The following is a 26,553-nucleotide window of genomic DNA, read 5'->3' as shown; positions in this document are numbered from 1 at the left end:
GTACTTCAAGGCTAATTTGGTATCAGCCTGATCAGCACCTGTAACATCCCAAAAATTATGATTAAAATTTTCATTTTTAATTACGGAAAATCATTGTTTTGAAACAACACCCAAGTCAAAAACCAAGTATCAAATACAAATATCCCACAATCATAGTTTAACCAAATCTTCAAAACATAACACTGAAGGATGTGTACGATCACGCCTTTGCTTTTCCCTGATCATCTGATGTACCTCCCGGTTGGATTACCCCCAGCGCACAACCATCTGTTTGGAATGCCTTGGCTTACAACCTCACGGTTGGAATTCCTCCTCCTGGCCCACAACCTCATGGTTGGATTGCCACCGGCACATAACCTTTCCGTTGGATTGCCTGGGGTTGTTGACTGGAAGCACAAAGCAGTATAGTCTCAATCGAACCACACTTTGTCGATATGTAAAACAAATAAACACATAACAGTAACCAGATAATCGTGCAAATCTTAACAATTCACTAACGTATAGAAACATTCCAAACTAGAATACACAATCTACTGTGCCGGCATTGGTGCCTTCGTCCCATAAGTACAGTCAGGAAAACTCACCTCATAGTCTGAAAAGATAGCAGAAAAGAACGCTGCTCCAACTATCAACTCTACGGGTCACCTATATAGAAAATAGTGACCTACACTCAATTCACAACTCAAAATAACCAAAATAACCCTAGGTCAAACTTGGTCAAAATCCTAATTAAGGTCAAAAAGTCAACCGACTCAACTCAGGCTGAGTACGCCTGCCGTACTAAGCTAATATGCCCAGCGTAATGCATTTCTCTCGACCAGAAAATGGGATCTCGACCAGGTACGCGCAATGTACCATCAGGTACACCCATCATAAGCATCTGCCAACTTTTCCTTGTAATAAGTGCTTAATCTATTAAGACACTTCATCCAAAGCCTAGATTTAGTCCTAAAAAGCATATCAAATCATAAAGTTTCTAACTTTATGATCTTACATTGCTATAAAGAGCCCAACACCAAAACCTTAACCTATCTTAAGGTTCTAAGCCACCAAAATGGATGCATGGAGTGACGTAAGCAATCAAGATCCCATTTTTATAACTCAAGACACTCTACAATATCCAAAAGGACAACTCACTTGGTCCAGAGTAGCTCCTACCCACGGAGACCAAGATTATGGGGCTAATAAGCACACAACTTCACATCCAGCAAGATCTAATGAAATAACCAACAAGTTCAGAGCTTTATACCTTCTGGATGTTGCTCAAGGAGTGAAAATCACATATCCACAAAGCTTGGAGTTCCTTCCTCGCTTTCCAATGGATTCCTTCCTTCAAAAGTGGACTCCAAACACCAAAAATAAGATCCAAATACCACAAATAGAGATTAGGGTTTTCTAGGTACAAAATGGGATTGGAGGCTGATAAAGGAAGGAATCCTAGGGGCGTTAATGATGCTTAAATAGTGATCAAACCCTAAACATTAGGGTTTGCACTTTGCCACGCACTCCTAACATACCAAACGTACACGCAACGTACGTTTCTGTCACACCCCCAAACCGTATCGGCGAAAACGTCAGGGAGTGGATGACTTCATGTTAAGTATCACAACACATGCATCATAGCAATCAAAGTACAACAACCATTGCATTAAAGAAATAATAGTTTTACATGTGTGTTCAATCATTAAATATTGACACCAAAATAGATATAGTAAAACAAAAGACACAACTCTATACTGCTCCGTCTTCTCAAAAGCTTGGGAAAGTACCTGTTTACTAGTTCCCTGAGAATACAAGTATTTGAAAAAGAGAGTATCAACATTTAAGTTGAGTGAGTGCATAAGTATTTATGTTTAAAAGTTTTCTATCTGATCCTTGAAAGAGAGAGTATGTTTATTGTTCCAGAAAATCCAATATTTTCTGATATAACTGAAAAGTAGTTTTAATCCCATAAAACCGTTCCGTGTAAGTATTGTTGTACTATAAAATAATGTAACTTAGTTTTAATTCAATAAAACTATAAATTAGTACAACATAGCTTTAATTCAATAAAACTATAAAAAGAATGTTTTCTGTATTGTTTATGTTTTCCAAGGTTTGTAATTGTACTCTTTGAAAACCCTGTAAAAATGAGTATGCCTGGCTCCACCACCTGTAAACTGTAATGTAATACTTTAAGTAAAACCATTACTTTGTATTCGTACTCTTTGGTTTGATTATACACTAATCGTATTTGTTCATATCTTTTTGTGAGTTATTATAACCATACTATGACTAGATGGCCAGATACGACGCTTTGTAGGCGTCAGAACTGTTAATGACATTTTTCACTCATAGGCATACCAGCCCAACTGTAGCTAACAGTCTGAGTGCGGGATTGTCAATACCGTATAGATCTATACACATTTTTCTCGCTCTCTGTCTGGAGATTCTGGTTATAATATCAGTACTTTAATTGTATTGCCTAAATAAATAAGCAACAAAACAATGTCTCACAAAAAGCATATTGACGATTACGTATATAACAAATGATGAAAAGTCATTTTGAAGTATATGAATTGATAGTATGACCTTTCTCTAGTATATTTGAATGTAAAGTATTTATACGAGAGTAATCTGTAAAACTTTGTATAACTAATTCGTGAAAATAGTTTGAGAGTTCCATAAACTATGACCTTTCTCTAATATATTTTGGTGTTTTCGTCCCAAAATAAGAAGATTGGAATGTGTTTTTGTAATGAAAACAAGATCAAGGAATGATACTTGCAAGATTCTAAGATGAACCAAGTGATTTTCGCATGGAATTCATGAGAAAGAAGTGATTTTGCATGTTCTTGAGGAGAGAGGGGAGGTTTCGGTTGAACTTCTTGAGAGAAAAGGTTGAGATTTCGACTGATATGTGTAAGAATGATGATAGTTTTCGGTTCTAGTATATATATAAGGATCATATAGTGTGGAGGTTAGTGTTTTTCGGCCGAGAACACAAACGGAGGGGATAACCACTCTTCCCGAGGAGATAAGGCTTCTAGAACCAGCCTCGCACGTTTTCGGTCTGAGGGTTATCGGCCGTAAACGGTTTGCGGTGCGAGCCTTCGGTCCGAGGGAATAGCCTATGCGAAGTTTTCGGTCTGAGAGAAGAAAAAAAGTTTGCGAGGGTTTTTTGGTTGGTGCGAGAATCCTCGGATTTTTGTGTGTTTCAACTTCTAATTTCTACAACACCTTTACTAAGTGTTTAAATGTATCAAAAATATTAATTTAATTTTATAATACTAACAAATCAATAAGTTTGACTTTAATTTGATATTTTTGACTTTTGTTGACTTTTGTTGACTTTTACAAGATAGAAAATAACGGGTTGTTACATTATCCCCCTCATTAAAGGGAATTTCGTCCCGAAATTAAGACTATAGAGATACAATAAGACTAGGGAAAGAGATGTGGATACTTTTGTTTCATTTGATCCTCCCGTTCCTAAGTGAATTCAGGTCCCCGTTTTGCGTTTCAGCGAACCTTCACTATCGGGATACGACTTTGCTTTGTTCTCTTTACTCCCCTATCTAGGATTTCTAGTGGTTCTTCCACGAAGTTGAGGCTCTCGTTTATCTTGATTTCATCGAGTGGGATAACAAGAGTCTCGTCGGATAAGCACTTCTTTAGGTTAGAGACGTGAAATATAAGATGTATGTTACAGAGTTCTTGAGGTAGTTTGAGTTTGTAAGCTACTGGACCGATTCTAGAAAGAATCTCGAATCGTCCGATGTACCTTGGAATAAGTTTTCCACGCTTTCCAAAGTGTATCATGCCCTTCAACATGACACGATCACCAACCTGGAGTTCCAAGGGTTTTCTTCTCTTGTCAGCGTAGATTTTCTGTCTCTCTCTGGAAGCTTAAAGTCGTTCTCTGATCGGTACTATCTGTTGGGTTTTGAGCATTCTAACACTCCTATGGTGTACATGCAACCCTAAATACCTTGGATCTATGTTTTCTCTAATATACATGCAAATGTTAATATTCCAAGGTATTACCCTATCTAGCATACAATCATAGATACTTGGGTAATAAGATAGATAGAATACATACCTTTTGTAGTGTAGCTGGACTCCATGGGGCATGAGTGCCTAGTGCCTCAAATGTGACACCTCAAATGGCTCACACAACATCAAATGCTCTGGGAATAACTTAGAGAGAAATCCACACTTCAAGAAATCGGCTAGCCCTTCTTTTACACACTTAGTGCCAATTTTGGTGAATAATATGATACTTATATAGTATGTTACAATTAGGGTTACACCATGTAAACCCTAATTGTCATGACCTTTCGTTTCCATGACCCATGGGTTAAGTAACCTCCATGGAGCATCCATGGAGCAACCTATGGGTTTAACCCAACTTAATTATCCATGGAGCTTTGGCCCACTATATAAGTTATGGATGATTTACACAATCAACCCATATATTTAATTAGTCTTCTTTTGATCACATAATTAATTCTAAATTAATTCTTGATCAATGCTAATTAAATATTATTATTCTTATTATTAATATATTAGAACTTATAATATATTAATAACCATAAGTGTCTTATTTCTCTCATTTAGTCTATCCAAGTGCATGATGCCATGCAACCCAAATGGACCATGCCTGGTCGGGTCAAGTACATACCAAATATAGTTATGGACTTAGACACTAATCCAATAGTGTCCCACTTGGATAAGTCTAAAACTATTAGTGCGTATGACTTCAAGAACCAATTGGCAATCGTAGCTCTCAAAAGCCTCCGTCGAACTCTGACCTTGCCGATAATCTCTGACCTTTGTCAATGACTTCTCCATTAGATAAGTGATCATATATTCCTCCATTCTAGATATCATATGGACTGAGACATGGATTATAAATCATTCTCTCTATCCATCTGTTGTTTCCCGATTTCCGATTCATGATGACTGACTGATTGAACAAATCAAATCAGTCCTGGCTTGGCCAAGCACTCACATGTGTCCTCACTAAATCATCGAGGGGCCCACATATATTGCTTTTATCCCGAAGGTAAAAGGAATGGATAAACTTCGATTCATATGGCTTGTTCTACTACTTGTTGAATCATACACAAAGGCACGTTTTATAACATCGAGTTACCAATGCGTTTTCGTGCAATCAATGTACTATCAACTCATAGTAACAACTCATATCTCTAGGTTTGAAGAATATACGATATTATCGTCTCATGATCACTCATGATAAAATCCATGAAGTGATTCAAATGAGCGTGGGTTGAATCCAATACTCATAACTTATGAGCACTCACGAGTGTTGTAGCACCGCTTTGTCCAACATATGACCGACTGTGGATAGTTTGAATAACTTAGTCATTCAGGAAGAATGACCTAGTTTATTCTGGAAGTCAAAACATGCAAAAATGAAACACAAGAATAAATGAATCAAATATGGTATCAAACCCTATGAATATAAATAGATCACTTTTATTTATCACCATACTGATTACTCATTATTTCATTGTTTCGGTTTTATCAACTTTATACCTAAATTAAAAACACTAGTTGTCCCATGCTCCAAGCATGTACACTATGTTTTTCTAAACAATAGCTTTGCCATACACCAAGTATGCACTCTATGTTTGTCTATGATCCTTACTTTGTGAAATAAACCAATTGAACATAATTTCAATGATTCTAATTTCACACTCCCAAATCCTTATCGAAAAATGTGAGAATTTCAAATTCCTATCATTTATCGAAATCTGTTTAGATTTTAAACTTATATGCACTGACCCTCCTATAATGAATATGTACAAAGTCACAAAGACTTGTCAACAATCATTATAAGGTATTCCACTGGAGATCAACTCCATGGAAACTAAGTCTCATATTCAAAGTACATTGCTTTGGACATGCTTCTTGCATTAAGTTTTCTAATGTTACACAGATAACTACCACCTATGGAGACAACTCCATATTCTCATTTTGACTATCACTTCTGAACAAGAGATGCCTCTTTTCAGAATATGTCAATATGGTCCTTCCAAAATTAGCACTATACTTCCAACTGTCCCTGAGCAACCAATCTTTGGTAAACCTCAGATTGTCCTCGATAATTGCTTAATCATTTTAGCCATATCCAATTCTAGACCTTTTCCCTTCTTAATGCCTCTGGGCATTTGGAAAAATTTAGAAATGACAAATATTATAGCACATGCAATCGATCCTGTACCCAAATCAAATGGTACACGATTCATGATGTCTCACATAAAGACATGATTCTAGACCGGTCTTTTGCTACAATATTTTTATTTGCCATCTTTTCAAAATTTGACTATGAAGAGGGATGCCGTAATCATAATCGAATTTTGAGAACGCAATATATAGAATTTCCTTAAGTTGAACCAATCCAACATGAAATTCATATATATATTCTTGACTAAAGATGATTAAGGTCTCAATCTAAGCCTTTAGAACTAAAATGAAGTATATCCTCTCCCTTAATTATAGCAAAACAACTTTTTCAATCCCTGCAGCCTCACGAATTGAAACTTTTGTTTTCTATAATTAACATTGCTAACTTGAAACACTAACAATAATTATCATGCTCCCACTAACATGATGATTATTAGCATAACACTTATGCTCCCACTATCTTTGACATGTACTCAGAAATCAGCTAGACTTCTAGAAATCAATACTTTATTGACTTTCTTACCAAAGTTCAGATTTCTGATACGAGATGCTTTGATAAAACTTTATCAAAATCATACACCTTTCCTTAGATAGCATGCATGTGTGTCTAAACAATTTCAGCACTATGAAAAGGGATGTCGTAGTCATAGTCTCAATTGTTTAGACCTTTTGCCATCTGCTTCAAATCTACTTGGTGGAAGTGTTTCCTCACCATCATTTTCATGAATCGGAGAGAAACCTTATGACCCTTAGATTTTATGGTGTATGTGTTCTTATCCATGTGAATCGTCAAAACCATAGTCACAAGACAAGGATAATGACAAATCCAAACTCATATGGACTGAACTTATGCAATCTTAACTTCTTGCCACCTGGCAGCTCAAGGGCCTGCCATTGCTTCCAAGTTGTTATGCAACCAACTGAGAACTCTAAGAACTCATATGCAAAGCCAACTTTAACTGGAATGGGAACAGAAAAGGAAATATGTCAACACGATAGGTTATAAACCTCTCGTCATGTGCTAGTGTTAAACTACATGTTATTATTATTGATTAGACCTTGAAGCTTTCAGAATCTCTAAGACTCCCACTGTCCTCTTGACATATAAGACTATCTTGCCAAATATTCAAGAGATAGTGCAGCTTCTTTATCAAGACAAACACTTCACACTCTTGGCCTAAGTTGGTCTTTGTTTAACCCAAAACATCACAACTTACCAATTTCAAATGTACAAGAGTAGGACACTTTTACAATCACATTTGACAAGTGTTTTAAACCTTTCTTTAAGATATGTCACTCAACTTACAGTCTTGGAGTATGACTCTAAGACTTGTTTTGAAACGAAGTATGTCTCATCTTCTTGATTTAACCATTTCAACAATTCATGACTCCCCTTCTTAGTCATAAGAATGCACTAAGATGTCCTTAGAAGACCAATTGTGATGTGGTTCTTTAATCATTAAGATGATCACAAAACATGATACTAAAGTACTCTCCCATCTTTTCAGATTTTAGAAACTTTTATCTGTCTGCCTAATTTGATTCTTCCCATTCGTTCTGCCATACATTGAGACTTTTCCAATGTTTTAGAATTATACTTAAACTTGTAAGTATAACCATATTTACTAAACTTTAGTAAATCATGACGAATAGTCTTATCGATCTTTTGTGGTGGACTTGATCAGTGCACAAGAATGTGTACTCGATCCCTTAGTCCTTTACTTGACTCACATATACATGTGAAAAAGGAGTTAGTCTTAGTTTTCCAAAGGTGAAAGTTCTCATTCATCATACTATACAACTTGCATGATTTCCAAGTTTCTATCCAACTGAAACCTTGGGTGATGAGAATCTTTCCTTATTTGGTAAATTATGACACTACCACAAACGGAAGAATTAAGTCCATTTTTCCAATAATGCTATCAATGGAATCATATAAACAACCATTTTTCACAAATGCCACTGTAAGGATATTTAAAATAAATAAAATTAAACATTTTTTCTTTTATTTTAAAACTTTGCGGAAAAACTTATCCTTACAATCCATATGAAAACTTGTTGTTATCTATTCCTAAGCAATATATCATAACTCCTTAGTAACAGCTTCAAAAATTCTGATCACCAAACCATGCGATCGAAATCCATCTTCGTGATCAGAATCAGCATGTACTTCCTTTAAGTTTCTTCACATTTCTTTGATTCTTATAACATCAACATGTGACCCAGTCACATCATGTAATAAGAATCTCCAAGTAGGAACTTAATAGAGCTAGACAATGGACTTTACCTGAAATAAAGTCAAACTTATTGACTTTACCATCCTTAGGTAAGTTTGGCAGCTTCGTAACCAAAGCCCCTTCCTTTTTCAATAGAAACATATGGACCCTTAGGTAATAGTACATGGGACTATCTCAGACTTAGCCTTTCTCTTTACCATTTGGTCAACCAAGTTGACTATGGCCAATCCCTTTCCATTGGGAAGAGAATGCTTTTTTGGATTTCCTGTGTCACTATTGTCCCTGTCTATAAAGTTTTGGGAAGTTGATCTACTAATCATATTTACTTTACTAGCCTTCCAAATCATTGCTGATTCAGCAGTACCAAGCAAATAGATAAGATCATTAAGGGTCTTGTCATAGTTTGTATCATAGGAGTCCCAAAGGAACTCACTATGTGACTTGAAAAGTGATTGAACCACCAACTTTCTCAAGACTTTGACACCCAACTCTCCCGGCTTGTCAATATGTGACTTCATCTCTAAGATGTGATCAGACATAGACCTTGCTTGCCATTAGGGCTTGAGTGACCTTGAACTTGTGGGTTAGGGAGAATACTTGGAGGAGGTGAAAGAAGTAAAGTTCCAAGAGATTTGGGAAGATCATAGATGTCTGAACTTAGACATCTTTTGGGAGATATTCAAGATAGTTGATCTAAAGTCCTTAATATGACACCCAATATGAAATATTAGGGCTAGGACCCAACAAACTATTTTATAACTTAGAAGAGGGATGTCGTAATCCAAGCTATAAAATATTTGAAGGTAGGTGAATGACGATTCACCAATTTCCACCAAGATAAACGAAATGTATTATTAGGTTTTAATTGGATTTGAAACTCCTAGATCTTTTGAGATTCATTGAACTTTTCAATGGCATGTTTCAATCTCGAGTGTGCCCTTCAAGTTCTGTGACTGGGATGCCGAGGATCACAAAACAAGGTGTGAAGCAACCATGCAAATTACTTGGTACCCTTAAGTGTTTACCCCTCAATCGATGTGCCGGTTAACCACACACGCTCCATCGATACTATGATAAACATTAAGTTACCCTTTGCCTACCTTGTTAAGTCCAGGTTAGTGTGCCGGTTAACCACACACGCTCCAGTAACGGCTTAAACAAAGTGCAAAGTGTAATTTCATGGATTAGCACCTTATTCACATTTTCCTAAGTAACTAAGATTGAGAATTTATAAGTGTTTAGTTACTTAGTATTTATCATTAATACTTTTAATGAAGGAAGAATTATAGTCTTTGTCCTACCCGTTCGGCTAACGACCCTCCACCAGTCAAGGAAGTGGTGGGTGAGAGTGGACACCCATTAAACTGTCATTTTATAGGCAGTAACCTTATACCCCCCTTATAGACCGGCTTCGTGAATGAGGCCTACTAATGGTAAGACTGACTTTACTCTTATACATATATATATAAATATTATTAACTTATAATATTATAAAGTATAAGGGTTGAATTTTAACTTTTAAAATTCTAAGGGCTAACTTGGAATTAAAGTATTCATAAGTGAAAACTTTTTCAAATTCGAAAACTTGAGGGCAAGTTTTGAAACTATTCAAAACTAATTAATTCCATAACTTATGTGTTTAAAGTAGTTTTAATTAAAAGACTCTTCAAGTTCCATAACTTGAGGACAAGTTATGGAAGACTTTAAACTAATAAAAGAATGTAACTTTTCTTTATTTTGTAACTTATGGAATTAATTAAGGTTACATATTTTATTACTTAATGAAGTGACTCTTGAACCTCCATAACTTGAGGACAAGACTCTTCATTTTTGTAACCATTGCCAACTTTTATGAGTTTTATGAAACTTAAATGTGACTTTTCATATAACTTGAGGACAAGTTACAAAAACACATTTTAGAATCAACTCTTAGATTAACATGGATTGAAAACACATAATCAATTAACTTTTCTATTAATCTAAGAAACTCATATGAACAAGATAATTAGAATCAAACTTTTTCATGTAATTAGCATAACACTTAAACTAATACAACACATGAATCTATTGACAATTATCTTTGAAATTGGATTAGCATGAACATTACCACATCAAAAACAAGTTTATAAGTTTAAAAAACAACTTATGGTAATGTTCCTAGTCCAATTCCAGCCAAAACAGTCGAAGATATGTTGTCTGGGACACAAACTCGTCGAGTTCTTATAGGAAACTCGTCGAGTTCATGCCTTAACACATGAACTCGTCGAGTTTATGGCCAGAACTCGTCGAGTTTTCTGTCTGGACAGATTCTCAGCCTTGAAAAATAAGTTGCATCAAGTATAATTGAAAACAGCCCTAGGCTCTGATACCACTGTTGGGTTTTGAGCATTCTAACACTCCTATGGTGTACATGCAACCCTAAATACCTTGGATCTATGTTTTCTCTAATATACATGCAAATGCTAATATTCCAAGGTATTACCCTATCTAGCATACAATCATAGATACTTGGGTAATAAGATAGATAGAATACATACCTTTTGTAGTGTAGCTGGACTCCATGGGGCTCACACAACATCAAATGCTCTTGGAATAACTGAGAGAGAAATCCACACTTAAAGAAATCGGCTAGCCCTTCTTTTACACACTTACTGCCAATTTTGGTGAATAATATGATACTTATATAGTATGTTACAATTAGGGTTACACCATGTAAACCCTAATTGTCATGACCTTTCGTTTCCATGACCCATGGGTTAAGTAACCTCCATGGAGCATCCATGGAGCAACCTATGGGTTTAACCCAACTTGATTATCCATGGAGCTTTGGCCCACTATAAATCAACCCATATATTTAATTAGTCTTTTTTTATCACATAATTAATTCTAAATTAATTCTTGATCAATGCTAATTAAATATTATTATTCTTATTATTAATATATTAGAACTTATAATATATTAATAACCATAAGTGTCTTATTTCTCTCATTTAGTCTATCCAAGTGCATGATGCCATGCAACCCAAATGGACCATGCCTGGTCGGGTCAAGTACATACCAAATATAGTTATGGACTTAGACACTAATCCAACACTATCTTTTCAGTAGTTTCCCGAATGATCTCCCGACCAGTGAGAGTACTGTCTGGAACTTGACCTCTATCCAGTTGCCTATCACCCACTTCAGCCTAGTATAGAGGTGATTTGCACTTACGACCATAGAGGGCTTCGAATGGAGCAACCTTAATTCTAGTATGGTAACTATTGTTGTACGAGAACTCGACTAATGGTAAATAGGTATCCCATGCTTTACCAAAGTCGATCACACATGCTCGCAACATGTCTTCTAATGTTTGAATCGTTCTCTCACTCTGTCCGTCTGTTTGTGGATGGTAGGCTACACTCATGTCCAGCCTAGTTCCTAGAGATTTTTGTAGTGACTGCCAGAATCGAGAAGTGAGCGGATTTGGTTAATCTATCGACGATTACCCAGATGGTATCATGACCACTCGTTGTCTTGGGTAATTTAGTTATGAAATCCATTGTAATCCGCTCCCACTTCCATTCGGAGATTTCCGGTTGGTGTAGTTGACCTGAAGGCTTTTGGTACTCTACCTTGTCTTTGGCACAAGTAAGACACTTGCCCACAAAGGTAGCAATCTCAGCCTTCATGTTAGGCCACCAATAAAGTTTCTTAAGGTCCAGATACATCTTATCTGAGCCTGGGTGAATGGAGTATCGTGTCTTGTGTGCTTCATTCATGACAACCTCTCTGTAACCACTGAACTTTGGTATCCAGATCTGGTTCATAAAATATCGGGCTCCATCATCTTTGATCCCTAAGTTCTTGTCCGTTCCTCTTAAAGATTCACCTACCACATTCTCGGGTTTCAAGGCCTCAAGTTGAGCCTCACTGATCTGTGTGGTTAGTTATGAATGGATAGTCATGGTCAACGACTTTACTCGACGTCCCGAGTATTCTTTTCTGCTAAGGGCATCAGCTACTACGTTGGCTTTACCGGGATGATAAAGAATTTCGCATTCATAATCATTTAGTAGCTCCACCCAACATCGTTGTCTCATGTTTAGATCTTTCTGGTCGAACATATGCTGAAGACTTTTATGATCCGTGAATATTATGCATTTCGTGCCATAGAGGTAATGTCTCCATATCTTTAGAGCAAATACGACAGCTCCCAGTTCAAGATCGTGTGTTGTATAGTTAACCTCATGTGTCTTAAGTTGTCTCGAGGTATAGGATATAACCTTTCCTCACAGCATAAGAACACAGCCTAGCCCTTGGTTAGACGCATCGCAGTATACTACGAAGTCTTTTGTCCCTTCTGGAAGAGACAAGATAGGTGCACTGCACAGGGCTCGCTTTAGCGTTTGGAACGTTGTTTCTTGTTTCTCTCCCCAGCTAAAAGTTACACCCCTCTGAGTTAGAGTGGTAAGCGGTTTAGCAACTCGGGAGAAATTCTGAATGAATCTGCGATAATAGCGAGCAAGACCTAAGAATTGACGGATTTCTATAAGCATTTTAGGTGCTGACCAATTCTCAATTGCCTTTATTTTGGAAGGGTCCACATGTATTCCCTCTTCACTGACCACGTGACCTAGGAAACTTACTTTCCTAATCCAAAATTCTCACTTTGAGAACTTCGCATATAGCTTCTCTACTCTCAATGTTTGCCATATTTGTCAGAGATGTTGTCTATGCTCCTTTTCACTTCGTGAGTAGATAAGAATATCGTCTACGAAAACTATTATGAATTTGACCAAGTATGGACGACACACCCTGTTCATCAAGTCCATGAACACAGCGGGCGCATGGTTAATCCGAAAGGCATCACTACAAACACGTAGTGACCATAATGATTTCAGAAGGCTGTTTTAGGAACATCTTCTTCTAAAACTCGTAACTGGTGATACCTGGATCTTAAGTCGATCTTTGAAAAGTAGCTTCCACCTTGCAGTTGGTCGAACAGATCATCAATACGAGGTAGTCGGTGTCGGTTCTTGATGGTAAGTTTATTTAGCTCGCGATAGTCTATGCACATGTAGAAAGATCCATCATTCTTCTTCACGAACAAGACCGGTGCTCCCCAAGGTGAGAAGCTTGGTCTTATGAAGCCCATGCTGAGAAGTTCGTTCAATTGGCTGGATAATTCCTATGTTTCTGACGGTGCAAGATGATAAGGTGATTTGGCTATGAGGGTAGCTCCAGGGATTAAGTCAATTCTGAATTCGACTTGTCTTTCAGGTGGGACACCTAGAAGATCATCTGGGAAAATGTCGGGAAAATTACAGACTTCGGGAATGCTCTCGAAGTCTTTCACTTCTTGTTTCTTGTCTACCACGTGAGCTAGAAAAGCACAGTACTCCTTACGAAGATACTTTTGTGCCTTGATACAGGAAATGATTTGTAGGTTCGCACCTGATTTTTCGCCGTAAACGATAAGAGTTTCGTTACTAGGTAAGTTAAGCCGAATGGACTTTTCGTAACATAGAATTTCGGCACGATTAGGACTTAACCAGTACATAACAATGATGACGTCAAAACTTTTTATGGATACCGACATCAGGTCGATTGGAAAGGAAAAGTTATTTAGAGTAAGGGTACATCCTATGTATATATCATTAGTGCACTCGGTTTTTCCGTTGGCCATTTCTACAGTGAAGGTATCTTTTAGTGGTTGGTAATTTTGTTTAAGTACATGTTCAAATTTATGGCTCACAAAACTTTTCTCTTCACCACTATCAAATAGAATGCATGCATATGTATTCTTGAGAAGAAACGTACCCGTGACCACCGTAGGGTCTGCCACGGCTTCTTCATGACCAATAGCCAGTATTCTTCCTACTTCACCGACATTTCTCAGTTTTGGACAATCCTTTTTGAAGTTTTCAGTGTCACCGCATTCATAACATGCCCGACTTACTCCAACGCCAGGAACTTGAGTGATCGGTTGCGGAGGTGACCTACAGAATTGGGCAGTTTGCCCTTTTCTATTGCAGTTCCTACATTGCATTTCACAGCAATTTCCATTGTGATGGAAATTACACTTGTTGCACTTCGGCAATGTACCAGCATACTACTTTGCTGGTGTAGGAGTAGCAAGAATAGCAGTAGGAACAGTAGCATCATGAACTGCCTCTATCAATTGTTTATTGGAAAGCTCTTGGGAAGATTGACCCTTCCTTTTGTTCCATGGCTTTTTCTTGCTTTTGTTGTCATTATTGTTGTTGTTGTTGTTGCCTTTGGGTTGTTCTGGAGCAACAATCATGAAGCCCTGACGAACTCCATGATCTACTAGAGAATGTGCTAATTGTTTGACACTATCGAAAGTAACAGGCTTTGAAGCTAACACACTTCCTTGGATCTGAGGTGATAACCTCCAGATATATCTTTCGATTTTCTTGCTCACCAGAGGAACCATTCTAGGACATAGGATCGCCAGATCGCTGAACCTATTGGTGTATAATACTATGTATGTACCTGTCATGGTAAGACCCGAAATCTCTTACTCGAGCTTTTTTACTTCACCCCTCAGAAAGTACTCTTGCATCATCATTTGTTTTAGATTCTCCCAGCTCATTGAGTTAGCCACTATAAGAGTCAGTGACTTAACATGACCGTTCCACCAGGTGAGGGCTCGGTCAGAAAAGGTGCGGGTAGCAAATTTCACCTTGCTCCCTTCAGGGCACCAGCAGATTTCAAAGACTGCTTCGGTTTTCTCAATCCATTGAGTTAGATACATGACTCCCCCAGTCCCATTAAAGGTTCTAGGTTTTCCATTGGTGAAGTCCTTATAACTACACTCCCATGGATGTGCATGACTTTCACCATGATTGGAGGGATGAACATCAACCCCAGACCCACTGGCACCGGTTGTATTTATGTGTGACAAGGCGGCTGCCACAGCTGTAATGACCGCTTCTTGAAACATAGTAGCGTGAAACTGTGGAGGTGGTGGCGGAGGTGGTGTCGGTGCTTCATTGACATTTCGATTCCTCGGGTTCTTTCTTGGAGGCATCTTTTGCTTCAAGATATAAAAATGGAAAGGTAGCAAGAAATCAATAATGATAATAAAACAGATGTCTTTGAACTAATTAGATTAGTTCAACATGTATTTGGTAGGAAGCTACAATAGAAGTCTACTACAAGAAATGACTTGTAAAGTGATTACAAGAAATAGAATAGTGATTTTTCAAAGGATATGAGATGATTGTTAATTTCATTGGTATATTAGATACATAAAGTTCGGAAAACTTGACCTTGTAATAGGTCTACAACATACCAATTTTAACGAAAAATTTGACAGCATACTGACCTATCCAGAAATGAAATCTCGAGGTCATACTATGTATATGAAAACATCACTAGTGTTTATACGTAGACTTAAACTATATTCAAAAGAGTGAGTAGAGTAAGTTCTACTCGCGAGGTGTTTTGTTTGGTTTCCTACTAGTTTCAGCACTGGATTTAGCCAACTGGCGTTCTGTTGCAAACATACGCCTTTCAAGTGTCGCTTGGCGTTCTCGAAGTTCTCTAACTTTAGTTCGGCTTTCAGCCAGTTCCCTTCGCAAGACTTCAGTGTGATTCCTTGTTGTTTCATGGTTTTCAATCACATTGTGAAGGCGAAATGTGTTAACTCTAGTGGTAGCATCAACGTGCATGACTCGGTCGGTGGCAGTCCTTCCTTGTTCATCGTTTCGTGCAACACCACAGACTAACACTGGAAGGGCTTTGTCTTCTGAGCCTCCTTCGCCAAGGTTGTAGAAGCTTCGGTCTCCATTGTAAGGACGGTCCTGACCCTACTCATGAATCCACATGTCTAAGTTCACTGCCCACCGCGGTGTCGGGCCTTGGAAGTTCTGATGGGGATTAGGATTTTGGGCAATTTGAGGTGGGTTATAGACTTCTGGTTCTGAGTCAGAGTCTTCTGGAAAATCTTCTTCGAAGTCTTCTTCTATTGGAATCACAGGGTCATCCTCTAGTTCAATCCAACCATCGTTTCCTTGGTTGGGAAAGTACGGGTCTCCCAGTAGATGAAATCCAGCCATGTTATCTATGCGAGAAATAGGGGTGTAAGAGGCATCTAATAGATTTATTTAAGACGAGTAAATACTTTCAAGTTTCTATATAAGAAAATTTATAGTTAATAGTTACTGTATTGTGTATGGTATAACTCATATTGTGCCCCCCTATAACCACAAAGTGCATACCAATTATATATAACTTGCGTCAAATAGACCTTCGAATAAATGATCCTACTCTACACCCGCATCCAAACAAGGAAAAGGAAGTAAAGCTAAACCACACATTCTAAGTCTATAAAACCTTAATTATATATAAACGTAATATATACACTTAATACTTATAGATCTACCTGCATGACTCCTTTGTTTTCACATAGTTGGTTCTTAGTATTATAGTGTCTAAAATACTCTTATAGTATTTTAACTTTTATGTTATGTTCTAGAGTTCTTATGTATGAGTAGAGTTGGTAAGTTTTAGACATGTCGCAACACTACCATCACTCCCAAACACATGTTGGTTGTATCTCAAATAAATATAGTTGATCAGGCTATATTTATCCCAGATATGATTAGATAACTGTCCAGGTTTAACTACAGTGTCCAACATCCAAATACTTTTATGTTTTTATGACTATGATATTGTTCTTGTATGTATGATTGTTAGTACTATTTATAAAATACTTAGATTTTAAAAGTATACTTGTAGTCAGAGCTCATTAGCCCCAATGTATTTATAGTTGTATATCGTTTATGATTTGATATACTGAGTTCACTATAAACAATGCTCTGATACCAATCTGTCACACCCCCAAACCGGAGCGACGGAAACATCCGGGGGTGAATGACTTGATGTTAAGTATCACACCACATGCATCATAGTAATCAAAGTACAACAACCATTGAATTAAAGAAATAAAAGTTTTACATGTGTGTTAAATCATTATATATTGACACCAAAATAGATATAGTAAAACAAAAGATGCAAATATATACTGCTCTGTCTTCTCAAAAGCCTGGGAATGTACCTGCTTACTGGTTCCCTGAGAATACAAGTATTTGAAAAAGAGAGTATCAACATTTAAGTTGAGTGAGTGCATAAGTATTTATGTTTAAAAGTTTGCTATCTGATCCTTGAAAGATAGCGTATGTTTATTGTTCCAGAAAATCCAATATTTTATGATATAACTGAAAAGTAGTTTTAATCCCATAAAATCGTTCTGTGTAAGTATTGTTGTACTATAAAATAGTGTAACTTAGCTTTAGTTCAATAAAACTATAAAGTAGTATAACATAGCTTTAATTCAATAAAACTATAAAAAGAATGTTTTCTGTATTGTTTATGTTTTCCAAGTTTTGTAATTGTACTCTTTCAAAACCCTGAAAAAGTGAGTATGCCTGGCTCCACCAGCTGTAAACTGTAATGTAATACTGTAAATCGTATTATTGTAAAGCCAATACTTTGTATTCGTACTCTTTGGTTTACTTATACACTAATCATATTTGTTCATATCTTTTTGTGAGTTTTTATAACCATACTATGACTAGATGGCCTGATACGACGCTTTGTAAGCGTCAGAACTGTTAACGACATTTGTCACTCATAGGCATACCAACCCAACTGTAGCTAACAGTCTGAGTGCGGGATTTTCAATCCCGTATAGATCTATACACATTTGTCTCGCTCTCTGTCTGGAGATTCTGGTTATAATATCAGGACTTTAACTGTATTGCCTAAATGAATAAGCAACGGAACAATGTCTCACAAAAAGCATATTGGCGATTACGTATATAACAAATGATGAAAAGTCATTTTGAAGTATATGAACTGATAGTATGATCTTTCTGTAGTACATTTGAATGTGAAGTATTTGTACGAGAGTAATCTATTAAACTTTGTATAACTTATTCGTGAAAATAGTTTGAGAGTTCCATAAATTATACCTATTATAATTTATATGTGTGTTCTGTTTGATATGTAATATTCATGAATGTATCCCCTTTGCTCGACATGTTACAAAGGGAATATGAATCTGATTGAAATAACTTTATATATATATATATATATATATATATATATATATATATATATTATAACTAAAATATAAACGACATTCAGACAAATAATTTTACCCCAACCCCACATCCAAACAAGGAAAAGGAATTAAAGTGAATTATTTGTCTTAAGCCCTTTAAATCTTATATATATATATATATATATATATATATATAATTTTGGCAAAATGTAACTTTATAAGAGTTTATAATACATTTAAAAGAGTTTATCAATATTTGTAAGAGTTTTAGTGACTTAATGTCGTTTTGGAAATATTCTTGTGTTAGACTTGTATCCCCCCCCTAAAACAGTGAAAAATAGTAAAATTGGAGGGTATATTAACTCACCTTTTGTGAGTTTCCGGTTGTAGATACGGTGTAGTAGAGCTAAATCCACAAGTTAAAACTCGTGATAAAGACCGAATCAATAATCCTTAGATTAGTTTTTCGTGTGCTTCATGTTCTTCGTGAAATCTAATATATTTTGGTGTTTTTGGCCCAAAATAAAAGATTGGAAGGTGTTTTTGTAATGAAAACAAGATCAAGGAATGATACTTGCAAGATTCTAAGATGAACCAAGTGATTTTCGCATGTAATTCATGAGAAAGAAGTGATTTCACATGTTCTTGAGGAGAGAGGGGAGGTTTTCGGTTGAACTTCTTGAGAGAAAAGGTTGAGATTTCGGATGATATATGTAAGAATGATGATAGTTGTCGGTTCTAGTATATATATAAGGATCATATAGTGTGGCGGTTAGTGGTTTTCGGCTGAGAACACAAACTGAGGGAATAACCAGTCTTCCCGAGGAGATAAGGCTTCTAGAACCAGCCTCGCACGTTTGCGGTCCGAGGGTTCTCAGCCGTACACGGTTTGCGGTGCGAGCCTTCGGTCCGAGGGAATAGCCTATGCGAAGTTTTCGGTCCGAGAGAAGAAAAGAAGTCTGCGAGGGTTTTCGGTTGGTGCGAGAATCCTCAGATTTTTGTGTGTTTCAACTTATAATTTCTACAACACTTTTACTAAGTGTTTAAATGTATCAAAAGTATTAATTTAATTTTATAGAACTAACAAATCAATAAGCTTGACTTTAATTTGATATTTTTGACTTTTGTTGACTTTTAAAAGATAGAAAATAACGGGTTGTTACAGCTTCAAAGTGGTACGTTTCACTAATTGGACCATGGGACTGTTCTTGCAACAAAATTTCATATTAAGGGTCCAATGTGTAAATTACTTGAATGCTTGAATGTTACTGCTCTCCTCCACTTAAATCAGACTTCGTCCTCGAAGTACGCTATCACAAATAACTCATGGTAGTGCTCTCGCATCCCTGCATCGGGTTCCCAAGTCCATTCGGAACCCTTTCGATGCTGCCATTGGAACTTGACCAAGGATACCACTTTGTTGCGCTAGGTCTTCGTCTTCCTATCCAAAATCACCACCATTCTCTCAATATAGTTTAGGCGATCATCAACCAGAAATACATGAAAGGTGTTGTGAATATTACTGAGCTCCTCAGGTAGATCTCGTTGATAGGCTACCCTGCCAACCCTGGAAATCACTCGAAACGACCCAATATATCGGGGCCCCAAATGGCCCCTCTTCCTGAAGCGTACTACACCCTTCCAGGCTGATACCTTCAATAAAACAATATCTCCGACCTAGAACTCCAGCTCAGATGGAGGCCTGTTTGAAAAACTTTTCTGTCGGCTTTGAGTTGTCTGCAATCTTTACCTGATATGTTGGATAAGCTCTATCGTCTAAATGACTACTTCAGTCACCATGACCCTATATCCAACCTCTCCCCAACAGACTGGGGTACAACACTTCCTCCCATAGAGAAGCTCAAACGGCAGTGCACTGATACTGGAGTGATGACTGTTGTTGTAAGAAAACTCAGTCAGAGGAAGGTTGGAATCCCAACTCCCACCAAAATCTACGACACAAGCTCTCAACATATCCTCAAGTGTCTGAATGGTCCATTCGCTTCGGTCGTCACTATGCAGATGATAAGAGGTGCTAAGATGTAACCTCGTGCCTAGTTCCTCATGGAAACTCTTCCAAAATCGCGAAGTGAACCGAACAACCATGTCGGGCGACGATCTCGCGCTTATAAACATTGACCAATTTCTCGGTCAAGGAGTTCTCCTGAATAGCTAAGAAGTAGGCACTCTTGGTCAGACGGTCCACTATCACTCAAATCACATCAAAACCCTTAGTCGTCCGAGGTAACTTGGTGATGAAATCCATGGTGATATGCTCCCATTTCCATATGGGAACCTCCAAAGGCTGAAGCTTTCAATGTGCCCTCTGGTGCTCGGCCTTGACCATCCGACAAGTCAAGAACCTCTAAACATACCAGGCTATCTCCCTCTTCATGCTCGACCACAAATAGCTAAGTCTCTAATCTTGATACATCTTGGTGGCTCCAGAGTGTATCAAACATCGGCACTTATGTGCCACCTCTAACACAGTCTACCTAATTCCGCCAAAATCTTGCACCCAAACCAGACCACATCGGGTCAACAATCGACGACTGTCGGTAGAAAAATTGTAAATCTGACCCCTGATTCGCTAATGCTTCCATTTCTCCTTCTTGACTCCCTCGGCCTAAGCCTCCCTAAACAAATCTAGATGTGGCAAATCGATCGAAATCCTCATATATAAGCTCCCAACCGAAGAACTCTACGACTTGCGGCTCAAAGCATTAGCAACCATATTCGCTTTCCCCGGGTAATAAAGAATCTCGCAGTCATAATCCTTTACCACGTCAAGCCATCTATGCTGTCTCATATATTAGCTGATCCATGAGATATCTCAAACACTTGTGATCTATGTAAATGGTACACCGGACCCCGTACAGATAATGCGCCAAATCTTGAGGGCAAACACCACCACCCCAACTCTAGATCATGCATAGGGTATCATGACTCTTGCGGATTCAGCTGCCGAGAAGCGTAAGCAATAATCCTCCCTCGTTTCATAAGAACTACCCCCCGAATGGTGATGGATGGATCAAAATTTACAACAAAATCATCAACACCCTCATGGTGGGTCAACATTGGGGCCTCACATAACTTCTGTCTCATAGTCTCGAATGCAGCCTACTGCTCAGTCCCCTAGTGGAAATCCACGCCCTTCCTCGTCAGAAGAGTGAGGGGTACAACAACCTTGGATAAATCCTGAATAAGTCTCCGATAATACACTGTTGATCCCAAAAACACTCCTTATTTTTTAGGGAGACTTTGGTACCTCCCACTGCATGACAACCTTAATCTTGGTCGAGTCTGTTAGGGTGCAAAGTCACTCTTGGATGTAATGTTTTAGGCTTACCCTCTTGTATGTGTAAATGGGTTGAGTCTTTCCTATAAATAGGAAGTGAGTGACTCCCATTATGAAAGAATTATCATTTTGGAGTGTTAGACTAGAGAGAGAAATTTATACAAACCCATTTCTATATCCTTTCTAGATCTAATATGAGCTTACACAGATTTATTTACTCCTTGTGTTCTTGAGTTTACATGATGATTCACTAGATATTTTCTTATTCCGCACATGCCATCATAATCAACACCACTTCAATTGGTATCAGAGCAGGTGTTCTTGATTTGATCAAGAATTGATCCTTGATTGCTTTCTAGATTTGGTGATTCTTCATTTTTGATGATTCACTAGATCTTTTCTTATTCCGCAAATATGTTTCTCTTATTGAAGACCCAAATGATATTCGTGCTCTTAAGTTTGTTGAAGTTCAAGACAATAGAGTTCAATGTGATGTTCTTGATGTTCTTGAAGTTCATGATAAGAAGATTCAAGTTGATTTTCATGATGAAAAAGCTTTTTGCTCGATTGGAGTTCAAACCGATTATATTTTGTGTTCTTGTGATTCGTTTGAAGGAATGATTCCTTATCGGAAGCCGGTGATCCAAGAAAATCACAAGTATCAAACTCCAAAAGATTTGATTCAAGCTCACAAAGTTGATGTTATGGAAAGTGGGTTTGTTCATGAAATAAAGTCTTCAAGATGCAAAAAGATGAGAAAGAAAAAGAAGAAGAAGATCAATCACAAAAACAAGCGGGTTTACTCACAAAAATCGTCAAATGTTGTGAAGTCGAAATCCGTGAAGCAAATTTGAGTTCCAAAGCAACAATCTCCAAGTGTTGCATTGAATTTGAAGTCAAACCCCAATGTGTTGGTGGTTCTTTTGAAGATGTTCTTGGATCGTTGAAGAACACGAAGAACGAGTTGTACATCTCGCATAATGGGTGTTACAGTGTTCAAATTGGAGATTTTCTCGTTCCGAAAAAAGAACCAAGATCTTCTAAATTTGATTCGTTCGTTGCAAATGGATCTCGATTCGTCAAAAAGGTATCTCAAATTCTCAAATGGATTCCAAAACATCCATGATTTCGATTTTTGATTTACGTTTTTCATTTTTAATCGATTTGTCTCATTGGAACAAATCCGTTTCAACCCCGTTGATTGATCCAATTATTTTTTTTAGATCAAGCCCAAAACAAACATTAATTTTGTTTTGATTAAATCTTGAGCCCAATCAATTTTTTTTGCTGTTCATCGATTCAAACTAAGCCCAGTTTCAATGGATTGATATTGTTCATGATCCATTTCTTGTGATGAAAATGATAATTCAATCTCAATTTTTCCTTTTAAGCCCAATTAATTCAATCACTTTGATCAGATATAGTGGATTAAAATCACGTTGTTGTTCATCAGTAGCATTGTACATATGCTTTATCTGCTTGTACCTTTGGCTCAACTCTTAATAGTTTCTTTATCCAATTGTTCTTCAGTTCATGATTGGATTATTCTCACATTAGTTTCGAAATCAAAATCTAATATCAATTTGAGTAAAGTAGAGTCGTGATTTCGATTAGTGTTGATTGGAATTGAAAATGAAAGTTTCTTACATAAGGTCAAACAAGTGGTTTTCGCTAAGAAAGAACTGATTTCGGTTTGGTATCGACGGTCATCGATTGGAATAAGTATCGATGTCGATTGTAGATTGTTAAGAATCGACTGAGAAGGATGTGTGCTAATCCAAAGCGAAGATCTCGATTGATTGATTTCAAAGGCCTGATGAATTAGAATTGGTTTGAAAGTTGACTTTTTGGAGTCAAAGTTCGATCGATTGATTTTGGTATATTGCATTAGGTTGTTCAAAGTTGTCTGTGAAAGTTTCGAAATCTGGAGATGTCGATGGTCACCTATTGAATTTTGGGTTTGATATCGATTGGAATTGAAACCTTGAAGTCGAGCATTGATATGTCGATAGCGAAGTTTGTATACTGATGTAATTATCGATTGTCGACTGATTTGGGTTGCAAATGTTGAATATTTTTGGAATCAGTTGCAATTGAAGTCGATTTTGTGAAGTCGATTTGGTTTCGTTTTTCCTTGAGTCGAGTCTTAGGATTTTGCCTTTTGATGTTGAAGAACTGATGGGGTCGATGATAGTCTGCTATTACCAAAGGACGACCTATTGATGTTTGGAAGTCGATTGAACGAAAGAAGTGAAATCAATTTTGGGTTAGTAACAAAAAGTGAAGGGTAATTTGGATTTCGAGAGTATAGAGTCTGGTTTTGATTTTTGTTTGATTGTTGATGAGTTCTTGAATGAAAAGCAAAGGTTTGTTGATACTTGGAGTATTGATATGATAACGAAGCATGGAATTTGTGTTTGGTTGAACAACAAGCGAAGTCTGGAAATTGGATGGAATAAAGAACTCAGATGTTCGTTTGTTGGGTTTTGAAAATATTCGTTTGTTGATTGAAGATGAATTCGTCAGTTGAAGATTAAATGTTGATTGCTAACGAAGATTTGTGATTTGACACTTGATGGTTTAAGAACGAATAGGTGATGGTTTGGTTGTTGACGAAGGCAAAGAATTGGGTTGGGGAAATAACGAATCGAAGGACTTGGTGATACTCGGACTAACGAAAGCAAAAACATTCGTTAAAATGGTACATTGAAAAGTTTTCGTTAAAATGGAGTCGATGTTCATGATTGAAACTAACAAAAATTTCGGGAAGAAATATTCGCCTATGTATCTGTTAATGAAGTGAAGAAGAAGAAAACACAAATTTTCGAAATTGGTCCCTCAACTTTTAACGAAGTGGCAGAAAAGGACCAACTTCGACATTGGAGTAAAAGTTTGTGAAGAATGGCAGTATTTCTCATTTAGCCGCTGCAGTTTCGAAATGTTGGCAACAAATACCCAACTTCGAAATTGGGCTTATTTTCTGAGAAAATAAAGATTTTACAGTTTCGGTCCCTACAGTTTGTGCGAATTTACGCTTTATGCCCAATTTCGCAAATGGGATAGATTTTTGCATATTTGGCTGTTTTTGGCGCAATGGGTCCCTGCAGAATTCAGAAAGTTACATTTTTTACCCGGATTTTGGAAAATCTTGCAACTTTCACCCAAAAAGTCAAAAAATTTCACGAATTTGGAATTTTTTTTGAGGCTTTTTCGTGATTGTTTTTCCGTGCAAGATTTTTGGTGTTTCATTTTTGGTACACATCAAGGGGGAGTATCGTGAAGACTATTCCTCGGGCGCTTCTGACCCTTAATGGGTTTTATAATCATTTTTTGATTATAAAAAGGGGGAGAATGATGGGTATTCGAAGCTTCTCGGGTTTGTCGGATATTCATTAGCGGATTTGAAGACCGGTGTTACTTCGAGGGGGAGTTTGGTCTTGATCGCGCGAGCTCGTTGGATAGTGAAGCCGGGACATCCAATCCTAACTTTGAGGGGGGGAATGTTATGGTGCAAAGTCACTCTTGGATGTAGTGTTTTAGGCTTACCCTCTTGTATGTGTAAATGGGTTGAGTCTTTCCTATAAATAGGAAGTGAGTGACTCCCATTATGAAAGAATGATCATTTTAAAGTGTTAGACTAGAGAGAGAAATTTGTACAAACCCATTTGTATATCCTTTCTATATCTAATATGAGCTTACACAGATTTATTTACTCCTTGTGTTCTTGAGTTTACATGATGATTCACTAGATCTTTTCTTATTCCGCACATGCCATCATAATCAACACCACTTCAAGGTCGACCGTAATCCTATTCTGGTTAACGAGGTGTCCTAAACATCGGACCACCCATAACCAAAACTCGCACTTTGAGAACTTGACATACATCTGTTCCCGCCTCAAAATTCCAAAAAGCTCTCGAAGGTGCTCCTTATGTTGCTCCTTGGTCTTGGAATAGACCAGGATATCATCGATGAAAAAATAACGGATTGATCAAGCATCGACCTGCACACTCGATTCATCAAATCCACAAATGTCGTAGGTGCATTGGTGAGCCCAAACGACATCACCACGAACTCGTAATGACCATAACAAGTCCAAAACGCTGTCTTAACCAATTCTTCCTCTCTGACCCTCATCTGATGATACCCGGACCTCAAATCGATCTTGGAGAACCAATATGCACCTCAAAGCTAATCGAAGAGGTCATCAATACACGAAAGTGGGTAACAGTTCTTTACCGTTAACTTGTCCAACTCCCGATAATCAATACACATACGGTGTGAACCATCCTTCTTCCTCACAAATAGAATCGGTGCTCGCCAAGGTAAACTGCTAGGTCTGATAAACTGCTTGCCCAACAACTCCTGAAGCTGAGAGGACAACTCCTATATCTTCGGTGGTGCTAATCAGTATGACGCCTTGGCAATCGGGGCCACATTGGGAACCAAATCAATCATGAACTTAACTTGCCTCTCAGTAGGCACACCGGGTAATTCCTCCGGAAACAAATTTAGGAACTCCCTAACTACATGCACATCCAAAACTGAAACCTCCTTCCTGACCCTAGTGTCGACCACATACACAAGATAGCCCATACACCCATGATGTATATACTACCGAGCCCTGACAGCATAAGAAAAGGCCGATCCAACCCTGGTACCCTCTCCATAAATAATCAGTTCTCCACCACTTGGAGTTCGACTTACCACTTGCTGACCCTCGTAGTCAATCATCACATCGAACATGCTCA

Source organism: Lactuca virosa, chromosome 5 (genome assembly GCF_052849685.1).
Source record: "Lactuca virosa cultivar CGN04683 chromosome 5, Lactuca_virosa_CGN04683_v6, whole genome shotgun sequence".
Taxonomy (NCBI): domain Eukaryota; kingdom Viridiplantae; phylum Streptophyta; class Magnoliopsida; order Asterales; family Asteraceae; genus Lactuca; species Lactuca virosa.
Note: the sequence above shows the minus strand (reverse complement) of the source record.